This window comes from Tupaia chinensis, unplaced genomic scaffold (assembly GCF_000334495.1).
Source record: "Tupaia chinensis unplaced genomic scaffold, TupChi_1.0 Scaffold146604_1, whole genome shotgun sequence".
NCBI classification, from domain to species: Eukaryota; Metazoa; Chordata; class Mammalia; order Scandentia; family Tupaiidae; genus Tupaia; species Tupaia belangeri.
In genome coordinates, this window is record NW_006206460.1 from 238442 (window position 1) to 249658 (window position 11217).

The following is an 11217-nucleotide window of genomic DNA, read 5'->3' on the forward strand; positions in this document are numbered from 1 at the left end:
GAGCTACATGTGCAGTCTGAGCTCCGACTGTGAGACACAGGCGGGAGAGTCTCTGTGGTGCTCTTCTGTCTGGGCCTCAAGTGGCTTCTGGAAACACCATGTAGCAGCTGAGTTGACAGAGAAACTTACAATACATAGAAACCAGCAAACTTGCTGCTAAAGGGAGCAGGCAGGATTTTCTGTTAAGGGCAAAAACCCCCGCCCCCAAAGTTGTCAATAAAAGCAGCAAACGTTATTGGAAACAAATGTAAAAAAGAGTCATGTTCGTAACATGAGGTCGAAATCTCTGGGGGGGCAAGTGATGAAACAGAGATGTAAGGGATAGATTCTAGAAGTGAGGGGCTTATAGCAAGGCAAAATAAACCACATGCTTAACTGCATCCCTACATGAAGCTCAGGGGAGAACAGAGAGTGGAACGGAAAGTGGAAGTCAAAATGGACTTGAAACCAGAACTGAGAATGTGTTTCCTAACCCGTGCAGAGATCCCTGGACAGAGAGTAGAAGCCTGTGGACTCCAGGTGTTTGACTACAACCTTCGGTTAAATCACTGACCCACCACTAAGTTAGGCAGACACCTGGGCAACTCCAAGGAAGCCACACCCAAAAAACAAAAATAGAAACTCAACATATGAGTAGAGACACCGGCAACTGCTCATTACCCTCAAAACAGATCCCACAGTTCAAGTCCACATGAGTGAACAGGAAACATGAGAGCAACACCCCGTGGGTGAAAATGAGAATACAGAGGTGCTACAAGATATTATCTAAAACCCAGCTTTCAACGAAAAAAATGATAAGACATGAAAAGGGACAAGAAAATATAACCCAAGCTTAAAAAAAAAAAGAAAGAAAAGCATTCAATAGAAATGACACTGGATTTACATGTTCAATTTAGGAAAAAAATGAAAGAAAAAGAAAAGAAAAAAAAAAGACTTCAAAACAGCTATTATGATACATTCAAAGAACCAAAGGCACATAGTGAAAATGAGTAAGAGGTCACTCCCTGGACCTGTTCCTTCACAAAATATTGAAAAATGAAGGAAAAACTTGTCAGAATCGATTTTATCAGAACTCTGAAAAACAATCAGAGGTTTATAGACAAAAGCTGAATCAAGGAAGAGGCCATTTAAAAAGTGGCTTAGAAGCAGTCTTGCAGACTGTGCAGAACCGTGGTTTTGTTTCTGAAGGGAGCATGGCAGACATAGTCCAATGGAATAGTATTGAGAGTTCGGAAGTAAACCGCTACATCTCCGGCCAGCTGGGTTTTGATAAGGATGCTAAGAGCTCACTGTGGAGGAAGAATATTCTCTTCAACAGATGGTTCTGGGCAAACTAGATATCCACAGGAAAAAGAATGAAGTTGGACCCTTATCTCATACCACATACACAAATTAAGTCAAAATAAGTCAATTACTTAATTTAAGAACTAAAGTCTTAAAAAAACTTTTAAAAAAAGAAAAAAAAATTGCCAAGGGCTTGCATGCTTGCTGGAGAAAGACACACACACACGGGGTGGGATGGGGTGGGGGTGGGGGACAAAGTGAGAAAGCCCCCCCTATGGGGCATGGTAACATCGTAATCTCTTCTCCATTTCTCCCTTCCCTTCCATTTCTCCCTTCTTTAGGGATTTTGGACACTCATGCACATACACCGACCTGGCATATTTCTCAAGCTGCTTGTCTGGGACTTGAAACTTGTGTCAGCCACCTGGGACCCAGCTCACTTAATCGTCAAGTCATGGGGTAGCTCCATAAAACTCTTGAAAGAAAACATATGTTAAGTCATCCTGACTTGACATTGGTAATGGGCTCTTAGATTTTATATAAAAAGTATAAAAATGAAAGAGCAATAGATAGACATTCACCAAAATTAAAAACTTTAGTACCTAAAATAACATAATCAAGAAAGTGAGATACTGGCCATGTAGTGTGTTGGTCAGGTGAACTGGATCCCACATGATTGACTGTGGTTCAAATCCCAGCCCAGCAGTTTGGAAAATGCTCCAAGTGCATGTGTGTTTGTGGCCTAAATTCTGAGGGGATGGAGAAATGGAAGAAAAAGGATTGTGGTGTGACCATACCCCTTAGGAGATGCTTCCTCTCCTTTTCTCTTTCCGGTGAGTACACACACCTTTTGGCAATGCCTTAACCACACCACCTGCTGGCATCATATTTTTCATTGTTTAATCACCATTCTAGTGGATTTGAAGTGGGACTTCGTTGCGATTTTCATTGACATTTCCCAAATGACTATTGATGTTGAACATCTTTTCATGTGCTTATGGATCGTTTGTATGTCTTCTTTGGAGAAATGTGCTATTCAAATTCTTTGTCCATTTTTAAGTTGAGTTTTTGTTGTTGTTGACTTTTAGAAGTTCTCTATATAGCTGGATATTAATTTATCAGATAAATTATGATTTGTAAATATTTTCTCCCTTCTATTGTGGATTCCCTTTTTATTCTGTAAGTAGTCTCTCTCCTTTTTTTTTTTTTTTAAAAGAGGTTTCTGCCTTGGGGTGAGTGCACTTGTCAGAGAGAAAGAAGAGACAGTGATGGGAGGGAAAGTGAGAAATCACTCCCTAGGGATGTGACCACACTGCAATTCCTTCTCCTCCATTCTCCTCCCAGGATCTTGGGCAGGCATACACATGTACTTTGCATGATTTTCAAGCCACTGACCCCAGGACTTAAACTGCTATTGGCCATATGGGAGCCTAGCGATATAACTGTTATGTCATCTTTGGCCCACAGCAGTATCTTTGGATGCACAAAAGCTTTTAATCTTTATGAAGTTTAATTTGTGTACTATTTTGTTGCTTGTGCCTTTAGTATCATATTCAAGGAATCACTACCAAATGCAATGTCATAAAGATTTTGTGCTATATTTTGTTCTAAGAGTTTTATAGTTTCAGCTCTTTTATCTAGGTTTTTCATCCATTCACTTCTGTATATGGTATTATGTAAGGGTCCAATTTCATTTTTTAATAATTATTTATTTTTATTATTATTTTAATTTACGAGAGAGAGAGAGAGCAAGCTACCAGGTCTGGGACTCAAACCATGGTTGGCCATATGGGAATTCAGCACCTCAATCACCAGCCATTTCTTCATTGAATGGTCTGGTACTCTTGTCAACATTTTTTTGACCAGACCCAGGCTAGTGGTACAGCGAATTGAACTATGGTGCTGGAAGCCACACGTCTGACTGCAAGTTCAGATCTCCTGGTTGGCCTGAAAACATCATGTATAAATGGTCCTGATGAGCTGGAAGGCTTGGAGAAAGGAGATTATGGGGTGACAAGACTCTGCCAAAGGTCTCTCTCTCTCTCTCTTTCTCTCTTGTGCATGCAGTCTCTATCATAAAAGTACACAAATTCTTTGATCATATCTGGAACAGCTAATCTGGGGGCTCTATTCCATTCCATTGGTTTCTGTGTCTTTATGATAGTGCCACACTGTTTTGACTACTGCAGATTTTTAAAAGAGTTTTTGCCCTAGTCATTGTGCGTTCACCTGAGAGGGACAGACAGTGAGAGGGAAAGTGAGAAATCATTCCCTAGGGGGATGACCATGCCGTTATCCCTTCTCCTCTGTTCTCCTGAGATCTTGAGCACACACACGAAACCAACATGATTTTCAAGTCCCTGGGTCTGGACCTGAACCGGGTTGCCCATGTGGGAATCCGGCAATGTAACCACTACGCCGTCTGCTGGCCCTGATTACTGAAGATTTTAAAAGCAGAAAATGTGTTTCTGAAAGAACTATTTTCTTTCCAAGATTATTTTGGATAGTTGGAATTCTCTGCAATTTTATATAAACTTTAGGGTATTTTGTTTTTCTTTGTCTGGAAAAAATGCCACTGTGATTTTGGCACATTACTTATCTATAAATTAATATCCAAATATGTGTGATTTGGGGATTGCATTGCATTCATAGATTGCTTTAGGTAGTGTTGACATCTTAACAATATTGTCTTCTAATCCATGAATATTTTATGTCTTACCATTTATTTGTCTTTCTCATCAATATTCAGTTTTTATTGTATAAGTCTTTCATGTCCTTGGTTAAATTCTAAAATATTTCATCTTTCCAATGCTATTGTTAATAGAGTTTTCTTTTTTTTTTTGAGAGGTTTTTGCTATTGGGTGTGTGTGCTCACCAGAGAGACAGAGAAAAACAGAGATAAAAAGTGAGAAATCACCCCCTAAGGGGGATGGTCACACCATAATTCCATCTCCTCTGTTTTCTCGTGATTTGGAGTGTACAAGCCTGGCTTGAGTTTTGAGTCGCTGGGTCCGGGACTCGAACTGCAATCAACTACATGGGAATCTAGTCAGTGATGTAACCAGTACACCATCTGCTGGTCCCTGGAGTTGTTTTTCAAATATTTTTTGTTGTTGTTGCTATAGAGCATGTGCATTCACCAAAGAGACAGAGACAAAGTGAGAAATCACCCTCTGGGGGTATTTCCACGTGGTGTCCTCCCTCCTCCATTCTCCTCTCAGGATTTCCAAAGTTTTTTTTTTTTTTTTTTTTTTTTTTTTGAGAAATTTTTGCTATAGGGTGCATGCACTTGCCAGAAAGACAGAGAAAGAGAGATAGAAAGTGAGAAATCATCCCCCAGGGGGATGGTCATGCTGCAATCCCTTCTCCTCCATTCTCCTCTCAGGATCTTGGGCACACACACATGTGCCCAGTGTGAGTTTAAGCCACCACGTCCAGGACTAGAACCACGGTCAGCTATATGGGAGTCCAGCGACATAGCCATTATGCTAACTGCTGGTCCCTTTCAAATGTCTTTTTCAGATGATTTGTTTTAGTCTATAGAAAGACAACTAATTTTTTTGTGTTGATTTTGTATACTGCTACTTTACTGAATTTATTGGTTAGTTAGAACAGTTGTCTGTGTGTGTGTGCATGTGTGTCATCTTTAGGATTCTCCACATATAATATAATGTGTGAACAATTTTACTTCTGCCTTTTCACTACAGATGCCATTTATTTATTTTTCTTTTCTAATTCTCTGGCTAGAACTTCCAACACAACATAGTAAGAGAAGTAGCAAAAAGTGAACATTATTTTCCTGATCTTAGAGAAAAGCTTTCAATCTTTTATCACTATTATGTTTGCTGTAGGCTTTTCATATATGGCTTTTATTATGTTGAAGTGACCTAGTCATTTTTAACATGCCTTTCATACTCCTAGGAAACTAGGGTGTCTACAGGAGTGGTTACTTACTCATAAATTATGTTTTATGTAGACATGTTTACAATTTTGAGATAATTTACAATTTAAACCCATAGCAGGTACTTATCTTTTATGGACCAGGTAGCTATATGTTTGTATTTGGGTCTGAAGCAGCTTACATAAACTTATGCTTGTTAGCCATGACTCAAAGACATTCACACGATTCAGGGAAAAATCAAGATTCCTTATCCTTTTCCTTTTACAGAGCTGCCCAATAACAATGAATGCAAGGAACAGCTCCGAGTTGAAGATGCATTATAATTTACAAGTTACCAATTTCATGGTCTCTTCACTGCCTACAGGATGAATTCAAAGTCCTTGAAGCGACAGACAAGACCCACCATAATTCGGTCTCCCCTGTCCCTCTAACTGGCTTAAATCCTGTCCCCAGCAGATCCCTGCACTCCGGCTAGGGGGAGTGAACTCAGGGTGGAGTGTGTGTTCTCAGACCTCTGTCCACTTGCACCAGCTGCTCTTTCTGCCTAGAATCCTTTTCTCTCCCCATCTCCCTCTGGTGAACTCCTTTACGATAAAGCTCGGATCTTATTTCTTCCTTCTCAGATACCTTTCTTCCCTTATCTTTCTGGCCTTGGTGCTCAACTACAGGATCATATCCATCATAGGTCATTGAAATGTACTGCGAGAGTCTGCTGTAAGCACCTCCCAGAATTCACCTTGTGCTCCTAGAGGGCAGGGCAGCAATCTTCATGCCGTCCCCTACGGGAGCATGAAGTACAGCAGGTAAGACAGGCTGGGGCTCACAGTATTCCCCAACAGGTGAAATGAGTTGAATTTGAATTTCATCCAGCTACCTAGCACTCACATAGCTTTATTAAATATTTACCCTCCACCATTAAGGACAAGATAACGTGCTAAGACCAAAGGCTGCAGAGCCGTACGGTGAAGATAACACAGCTGCCTTAATTAGCTCCCACAGCAGAGGTACGTGCAGAGGGCCGCAGAGTCAGGGCAGGAAGCAATTACTCTCTACTGGTGAGGTATTAAAGAGACATTTGTTTGGGGTTTTAAAAGGTGAACAGAGACTAGAGAAGCATTAAAGACTGTGGAACTGAAGAGTAAAAATATATATATACTTCCACTATCATAAAAGAAATATTTTAAAACTGCAAATAATATCAAAGAATTTTAACCCATTAATTTCCAATCCTATACCTCTGAGTAGAATTCTAACATTTTTTAGTACTCTTGTGTACAATATATGTATACTATATTACTTATGTATATGAGAATATTTCAAAAAGTTGGTAGAAAAATGAACGAAAGGTGAGAGTTAACTTTGGTGCAAAACAAATTTGAAATCCATTGATAGCTTTTTTTTTTTTAATTGCCAAAATGTGTATACCCTCTACACAGAAGACAGAAAGACAGAGAGGAAGAAAGTGCCCCCAGTGGGATGTGGTCACACCACAATTCCATCTCTTTTATTCCTTTGGGATTTGGGGCTTGCATGTACACATGCCCTGTGTGTTTTTAGGTTGGCAGGTCCGGGAATTCAGTCATGCAGTCAGCTATATGGGATCCAGCTCACATGTTCACCGGGCCACAGCCTGGCCCTGTGTTTATTGGTTTGTTTTTCAGTTTTTGTTATAGGGCACGTGCTCACTAGGTTGGAACATATAAACGTGTCGATATTTAACCATATATATTTTTGGATCAGGAACAATGTCAGTTTCATATGGCTTGAAGTAATATACATATAAAAGAATAATGGTATTAAAATGATGGTCATTTAATAGACGATTGTTGTTTTACACATCCGGTTAAGAAAAGTCTGATTAAAGTAGAACTTGGTGGAGAAAACCGATCACTCAGCCTGAAGCCTAGTGTTGATGGGCACGTCTATATGTAGAGTGATGCGTGTTGCACACAAAAACTCTGAGTAAAGTACTCGACATATCAGTTCAGGAGGGAAAATACCTGGAAGTGGTAGTGTGGAGCACGTTTTCACTAGCTGTGCACGAAACAAAATAATCTGCCCTCCTAAGATACAGAAATATTTTCCTACAGTTAAGCCTACATTAAACATGTCGCTGATATGGTTTAATTTAGTGCATTGGGGAAGGGTTAAAATTTGAACAGTAGAGGCATGCAGACATCTCCCGAAGTGAAGTCTCTGCTGTACCCGTGTTGCTGATTTCTGGTATTGCTTGCAGTTCTAAAATTCTGGGTTTTCTGTGCATTCTATCCCTTTCGCCAACGTGATGCGAGGAGGTGGGATGAACCGTGCTCTGGCCTTGTAGACATTTATGCAGTGTGTTTGAAAAGTTTGTGAAAAACGCATATTATGAAAGAGCTAAGCATTGATTCCAATTTTTCCCTTCACCAAAATAAACTCACACTTTAATTTCCTTTTTTGGTTTGAGAGGTTTTACCTATAGGGCACGTGCACTCACTAGAAAGACAGAGAGAGACAAAAAGACAAAGTGAGAAATAACTCCCCAGGGGGAATGCCCAGACCACAATTTCTTCTCCTCCATTCTCCTCTCGGGATCTTGGGCACGCATGCACATGTGTCTGGCGTGAGTTTTATCCACCGAGTCCGGCACTCGAACCACGGACAACTACATGTGAGTCCAGTGATGTAGCCATTAGTCCGGCACTCAAACCACGGTCAACTACATATGAGTCCAGTGATGTAGTCATTATACCCTTTGCTGGCCCCCACACTTTAATTTCCTTTTTCCACAAGCTTTTTGAAGTTCGCTCCTAAGTTACTGCCCATCCCTCTGTCTATAGAATGTGCAGTTAGAACGACAACGAAAAGGAGAGGAAATTAGTGGTTGACTCCTGCCTGGTGCAGGCCATTTGATCAGCGGGGGAATCTCCTTGCAAGGTTGACAGGGCTCATGTTCTGGGCTTTTAATATGATTTCTATCATTTAAAATAACTGAGGTGAGGACCGGCAGGTGGCATGGTGGTTTAGGTGCTGGACTCCCACATGACCAAGCACAGATTGAGTCCTGGACCTGGTGGCTTGCTTTCTTGCTTTCTCTCTCCCTCTGGTCAAATAAAAATAACTGAGGTGATGGGGGGGGGGCTATCATGGAAGAAAAGTGGGGAGAAAAATAATTACAAAGCTTGTTGGGTTCCAGGATGGCCATCCTAGATAGGACATCCCACTCCTCCTTGATGGGAAGCCTTGGGTTTTTCTACTCCCGTGTGCCTGGGACAACTGCCCCACCATGTACATCTCAGGGCTATATGTCCTGCTTCCCTGGACCTTAGCTTCTCCCTTCCCACCACTCCTCAAACACCCCCAGGGGCAGAGCCTGACTAAAAAGAGCCCTTACAAGTAACTACTGTCTGGCCAAAGGTGGCATGGTGTTAAGGGTGCTGGACTCCCACATGATAGACTGTAGTTCGAGTGCCAGACCTGGTGGCTTGCTTTCTCACATTCCTTCTCTCTCTCTCTCACTGTCCCTCTCTAGTCAAATTAAAATAAATAAATGCTAAATAAAATGATTCTTAAAATAAAAAGTAACTACTGTCCCTCAGGACCCAGTAGATGGCATAATGGTTATGTAGAGTTATGCAGCTGGAAACCCATGTAGTCAACTGTGGTTTGAATTCTGGACCTGGCAGCTTAAAACTCACGCCATGTGCGTGTGCACGCATGCCCAAAATCCCAAGGAGAATGGAGAACGGATTGTTGTCTGGTCATTCCCCTGGGGGGATGACTTCTCACTTTCTGTCTCCCTGTCTCTGTCTCTCTGGCAAGGGCAAGTACTCTATAGCAAAAATTTCACTTAAGAAAAAAAAATGGTAACTACTGTCTCTGATATTTCCCTGGAGATTCTTCACTTGGGCATCGTGCCTGAACTTCTGGTTAGATATTTGTGTTTCTTCCACACAGTTCATCTGAAGCCAGCGGCCACTCCTCCCGAGTGTGCAGTACTTTCCCTCGAACCCACTGCTGAAGTTGGCCTGCTGCAGCCTGGTAGGGGAAGGCGGGAAACAGAGTAGTGATCTGTGGGCACCGAAAAGGCCAAGTGTCTGGGTGGCCAAGGGGTAGAGGAGGGCCAAGGTCACTGATCCAGAGAAACAGTAGATGAGGCCTCAGAGTTGAAGAGAAAGAAGGAAAAGGAGATCCCAGACCCTGGCAAAGATGGATTTGATTTGTCTCGACATTTTGACCATAGTCAGCTCTAGTAACTATAAGAGAATCTGAAGCATATGGAAAAACAAAAGCAGACAAGATTATTTAGGACCAGTCAGTTCTAGAGTAGATTCTGACAAAAGGTGTTTGATCCTGCTTTCTGGCGTTCACACCTGCCATTTGTGATTCAGCCACTGGGTGTCAGCAGAGAATCATGCCTGAAAGCGTCCGAGCTCATACTCTGATCTCTGCTGTCAGTCTGGGTGGGTACATCTTATGTTTAAATAAAGGCTAAAAAGTTTTTGTGATTTCTTCTCATGGCATGTCCTCCTTAGTATGTTAATAATTTCAGAATAGTCTTTTCCTTTATCGTCTCATTTTGTCACATGGCTAAGAATATCAACTACCAAGCAGCTGGGAGGATTTTTTTTTTCTTTTTTTTTAGAGGTTTTTGCTATAGGGCGCGTGCGCTCGCCAGAAAGACAGAGAGAGACAGAGAGACAGAAAGCGAGAAATCACCCTGCAGGGGGGATGGCCACGCCGCAATCCCTTCTCCTCTATTCTCCTCTAGGGATCTTGGGCACGCACGGACACACACCCGGCATGAGTTTAAGCCACCAGTTCTGGGATGCGAACCGCGGTCAACTACATGGGAGTCCAGCGACATAGCCATTAAACTAACTGCTGGTTCCAAGGGAGGATTTTTGACAGAGATTTCCTCAGATGCACTCTCTTACTGAGATCTCAGCCTGAATTACTGCTGTAGCTGCATACCAGGATAGGACCTTCAAAGTTCTTAGAAAACAAGGAGCCCCGTGGTGACCCAGTGATGACATAACTGGTCCCACCTGGAAAGGTTTCTGGACCCTCCTGAGTCAGGTGAGTGCACACGTGCCAGTGACCCAGGTCTGCTCAAATGGGAGTGGGGTGGATTGCGATGAAGGTCCTCTTGGGAGTGTCTCTCTTTCTGTCTCTTCTTCTTTTTCTCATAGAAAAAATAAATGTCAAAACAAAACGAAAGAATAGCAAACTCATTTCCCTTCAGAATTTTAGCATGAACTTAATAGAAAAATGTTCCTCAACATCCTAAGTATAAAATAGATAGGAAAGAAAATAAAATATATCTAGTTGATCAAAGTATTTAATTCAGTGGCTTAGAAAAACACTCTTTTATTCAAGAAATATAGATCAAAGATGTACTCGGAGCAACTGGGATTAAAAGACTCATAATAGACCCAGTGTGAATGAGAAATTAGAGTTAATAAAAGCTCAAAAAATTATCTTAAAAAGAGCCCCAGGTTTATTGAGGTATAATTTACCTACCGTAAAATTCTCCCATTTGAAGTATCTAATTAAACCATCCTCACAATAAAGTTTAGAACATTTCATCACCCTCCAAATACCCCTGGTGTCCATTTGCACCCAGCTACTTTTTACATTTGATTGTTAGCCTTTTCCTCTGGCTCGGCTGGGGAGGAAACTAACACAAAGAGAAAGTGATGCATGAATTCGAAGACTACATGAGGAATGGATTCACCTGACTACATGACATCTGATTCAACTGTAGAGTTTGAAAATTTAAGTGACAGCTCCTGGTCTGGGAGCAGCTTATTTAAAACCGTGTGTTCCTTCCTCACCTACACGGAGGCAAAGGAACCCAACTCAAAAATGTGTTTGTTCACATGAGAACGTTAAAGATTCATCAAGTGACTCATCTTTTGAACCAAAACTATTGACTTTAAAAGCTATTTTTGAAAGATTCAAGAAAAGGAAACGGGGAACCAGCAGTTAGCGTAATGGCTATGTCGCTGGACTCCCACGTAGTCGACCGCGGGTCGCGGCCCCGACCCGGG

At 41.6% G+C, this 11217-nt stretch overlaps 1 pseudogene; it reads left to right on the forward strand.

Annotated features, from left to right (window-relative positions):
- The first annotated feature begins 10891 nt into the window (after positions 1 to 10891).
- The window catches only part of LOC102485043 (TATA box-binding protein-associated factor RNA polymerase I subunit D pseudogene), a 1052-nt pseudogene continuing 726 nt past the window's right edge, over positions 10892 to 11217 (forward strand).